We start from the raw sequence: 5,000 nt of genomic DNA, 5'->3' as shown, positions 1-5,000 counted from the left end.
GAGTTCAGATTTCTGGGACTTAGCGTATTTTTCAAACCTGATAATGAAAATTGAAGTACAAATGGGGCATAAGCTAGGCGTTGCCCAGTAACTTTTTTCGCCACATGGAGGAAGTAGTCGAGCTCCAATTTCTGGGACGTAGCGTATTTTTCAATCATAATAAACCAAATCAAACATAAAAATCATGAAACTTACACCACGTCCCTAGGTTGTGCACAAAACGTAACGATAAAGTGCCGGCGAGGTTAGAGGTGCACCAAAATTGTGTACCGATTAGGAAAAGTACTCTATGTTGCTATGACTTGGGTAAAAAGTGTTGATTAACTGCTGGTTACGATAGACAGTTGCTTATCGTACACATCGCAAACGAACACCCCTTAGTGAGCAGTAGCAGAAGTCGATGGAACAAAGCGAATGCATTACAAACTGATCAAGTAAAATAAGGAACGCTACGTACTAGGACTTCTTTCCAAGAATGGTGTCCGCGACGGGAGGGCAAGCGTCCTTCCCAGGTTTCCCTAGTAAACCTTGTATGGTAAACATACCCAAGCGTGTCCGTAAGCACGTAACGATAGTCACGAACGAGCACATACCTAGGGAAAGTACTCTACGTACTAGGACTTCTGTCCAAGAATGGTGTCCGCGACGGTCGGGCACTGTGACGCAATTACCAAATCCTAGAATCGTACAAGCAGTGTGTACAAACATAAACATTAACGCGTTCGCTCGGGCTGCGCCGTCCGTGTTGAACACAAATGCGGGTGATTATATGAGTGGATGGACAAAAACATGCGTGGCGAAGACAATTTTCTGCACGATGTGCACATAGCTCATTTCGTCGTCCCGGGCGAATGGAAAAACACAAAAATCTCGAGTATCTTTCTAGGTTTCTGTTATAAAAGGGCAGGCCAAAAGGTGACCGGTTGAGATGAGCATTTTAAGCATGCAAGCACTTAATTGCAACTTTTCCTACAAAAACTAGGTACGTACACGTAGATTGTATCAACATGGACATCCATGATTGCGTACGCCCGGGCTGCGCCCTCCGTGTTGTACTTTCCCTGATTGGTACACAATTTTGGTGCAAGTGTACCAACATCGACATCTATGAACGCGTACGCTCGAGCTGCACCCTCCGTCTTGTACTTTCCCTGATCGGTACACAGTTTTGGTGCACGGCTATCCCGAAAGGCAACTTGTACCAACATCGACATCCATGAACGCGTACGTAGCGTACTTTCCCTGATCGGTACACAATGTTGGTGCACGGCATAGGAAATGGGCTTAAAATGGTCAAACTCAATCCATTTCCACTAAAGATAGTCAATAACAGCTGTGCCGATGAAGTAGGGCACGATGCAAGTCAATGTTATTTAATGAATTACATGTTCACCATACATTTCAGTACAAAATTGCTCGGTCAGACCTACAAAGTGCTATATCTCGAATACTAAACGTCGCAGATGGGTGTCGTAGAACAATTTTAAGTTCGTCTAACGATTCTACATCCGATTCTGGATAGTGGTTTTTCGACCACTTTTCAACATTTTGTGACACCCCGAACCTAGGGGCAGCTCCCTAGCTTTTTTCAAAAATGTGCACCGAACGGGCCAGAGAGCTCGAGTAGTCGAAAATTTTTTTTTTTGCTAAAACCCCTCAAAACGTGTCAGGAACGCACCCTAGATGATGAAAAGTGCAACCAGAATGTCAATCGACAACATGCCCGGGGGTACAAATTTGCTCTACGCGTCCCTAGGTAGGGTACTTTTTCATACAAACATCAAAGTGTACGGTGCACACAGTGCGCGGAACAAAAATTGCTCGGTCAGACCTAGGACGGGCCATATCTCGAATACTAAACGTCGCAGATGGGTGTCGTAGAACAATTTTAAGTTCGTCTAACGATTCTACATCCGATTCTGGATAGTGGTTTTTCGACCACTTTTCAACATTTTGTGACACCCCGAACCTAGGGGCAGCTCCCTAGCTTTTTTCAAAAATGTGCACCGAACGGGCCAGAGAGCTCGAGTAGTCGAAAATTTTTTTTTTGCTAAAACCCCTCAAAACGTGTCAGGAACGCACCCTAGATGATGAAAAGTGCAACCAGAATGTCAATCGACAACATGCCCGGGGGTACAAATTTGCTCTACGCGTCCCTAGGTAGGGTACTTTTTCATACAAACATCAAAGTGTACGGTGCACAAAGTGCGCGGAACAAAAATTGCTCGGTCAGACCTAGGACGGGCCATATCTCGAATACTAAACGTCGCAGATGGGTGTCGTAGAACAATTTTAAGTTCGTCTAACGATTCTACATCCGATTCTGGATAGTGGTTTTTCGACCACTTTTCAACATTTTGTGACACCCCGAACCTAGGGGCAGCTCCCTAGCTTTTTTCAAAAATGTGCACCGAACGGGCCAGAGAGCTCGAGTAGTCGAAAATTTTTTTTTTTGCTAAAACCCCTCAAAACGTGTCAGGAACGCACCCTAGATGATGAAAAGTGCAACCAGAATGTCAATCGACAACATGCCCGGGGGTACAAATTTGCTCTACGCGTCCCTAGGTAGGGTACTTTTTCATACAAACATCAAAGTGTACGGTGCACAAAGTGCGCGGAACAAAAATTGCTCGGTCAGACCTAGGACGGGCCATATCTCGAATACTAAACGTCGCAGATGGGTGTCGTAGAACAATTTTAAGTTCGTCTAACGATTCTACATCCGATTCTGGATAGTGGTTTTTCGACCACTTTTCAACATTTTGTGACACCCCGAACCTAGGGGCAGCTCCCTAGCTTTTTTCAAAAATGTGCACCGAACGGGCCAGAGAGCTCGAGTAGTCGAAAATTTTTTTTTTGCTAAAACCCCTCAAAACGTGTCAGGAACGCACCCTAGATGATGAAAAGTGCAACCAGAACGTCAATCGACAACATGCCCGGGGGTACAAATTTGCTCTACGCGTCCCTAGGTAGGGTACTTTTTCATACAAACATCAAAGTGTACGGTGCACAAAGTGCGCGGAACAAAAATTGCTCGGTCAGACCTAGGACGGGCCATATCTCGAATACTAAACGTCGCAGATGGGTGTCGTAGAACAATTTTAAGTTCGTCTAACGATTCTACATCCGATTCTGGATAGTGGTTTTTCGACCACTTTTCAACATTTTGTGACACCCCGAACCTAGGGGCAGCTCCCTAGCTTTTTTCAAAAATGTGCACCGAACGGGCCAGAGAGCTCGAGTAGTCGAAAAATTTTTTTTTGCTAAAACCCCTAAAAACGTGTCAGGAACGCACCCTAGATGATGAAAAGTGCAACCAGAATGTCAATCGACAACATTCCCGGGGGTACAAATTTGCTCTACGCGTCCCTAGGTAGGGTACTTTTTCATACAAACATCAAAGTGTACGGTGCACACAGTGCGCGGAACAAAAATTGCTCGGTCAGACCTAGGACGGGCCATATCTCGAATACTAAACGTCGCAGATGGGTGTCGTAGAACAATTTTAAGTTCGTCTAACGATTCTACATCCGATTCTGGATAGTGGTTTTTCGACCACTTTTCAACATTTTGTGACACCCCGAACCTAGGGGCAGCTCCCTAGCTTTTTTCAAAAATGTGCACCGAACGGGCCAGAGAGCTCGAGTAGTCGAAAATTTTTTTTTTGCTAAAACCCCTCAAAACGTGTCAGGAACGCACCCTAGATGATGAAAAGTGCAACCAGAACGTCAATCGACAACATGCCCGGGGGTACAAATTTGCTCTACGCGTCCCTAGGTAGGGTACTTTTTCATACAAACATCAAAGTGTACGGTGCACAAAGTGCGCGGAACAAAAATTGCTCGGTCAGACCTAGGACGGGCCATATCTCGAATACTAAACGTCGCAGATGGGTGTCGTAGAACAATTTTAAGTTCGTCTAACGATTCTACATCCGATTCTGGATAGTGGTTTTTCGACCACTTTTCAACATTTTGTGACACCCCGAACCTAGGGGCAGCTCCCTAGCTTTTTTCAAAAATGTGCACCGAACGGGCCAGAGAGCTCGAGTAGTCGAAAAATTTTTTTTTGCTAAAACCCCTCAAAACGTGTCAGGAACGCACCCTAGATGATGAAAAGTGCAACCAGAATGTCAATCGACAACATTCCCGGGGGTACAAATTTGCTCTACGCGTCCCTAGGTAGGGTACTTTTTCATACAAACATCAAAGTGTACGGTGCACACAGTGCGCGGAACAAAAATTGCTCGGTCAGACCTAGGACGGGCCATATCTCGAATACTAAACGTCGCAGATGGGTGTCGTAGAACAATTTTAAGTTCGTCTAACGATTCTACATCCGATTCTGGATAGTGGTTTTTCGACCACTTTTCAACATTTTGTGACACCCCGAACCTAGGGGCAGCTCCCTAGCTTTTTTCAAAAATGTGCACCGAACGGGCCAGAGAGCTCGAGTAGTCGAAAATTTTTTTTTTGCTAAAACCCCTCAAAACGTGTCAGGAACGCACCCTAGATGATGAAAAGTGCAACCAGAACGTCAATCGACAACATGCCCGGGGGTACAAATTTGCTCTACGCGTCCCTAGGTAGGGTACTTTTTCATACAAACATCAAAGTGTACGGTGCACAAAGTGCGCGGAACAAAAATTGCTCGGTCAGACCTAGGACGGGCCATATCTCGAATACTAAACGTCGCAGATGGGTGTCGTAGAACAATTTTAAGTTCGTCTAACGATTCTACATCCGATTCTGGATAGTGGTTTTTCGACCACTTTTCAACATTTTGTGACGCCCCGAACCTAGGGGCAGCTCCCTAGCTTTTTTCAAAAATGTGCACCGAACGGGCCAGAGAGCTCGAGTAGGCGAAAAATTTTTTTTTCCTAAAACCCCTCAAAACGTGTCAGGAACGCACCCTAGATGATGAAAAGTGCAACCAGAACGTCAAACGACAACTTTGTTGGGGGTACCCTTTTTACTCTACGGGCCACTAGCTTAGGCGCG

The sequence above is a fragment of the Anopheles gambiae genome, assembly GCF_943734735.2.
Source record: "Anopheles gambiae chromosome X unlocalized genomic scaffold, idAnoGambNW_F1_1 X_unloc_102, whole genome shotgun sequence".
Lineage (NCBI taxonomy): Eukaryota > Metazoa > Arthropoda > Insecta > Diptera > Culicidae > Anopheles > Anopheles gambiae.
Note: the sequence above shows the minus strand (reverse complement) of the source record.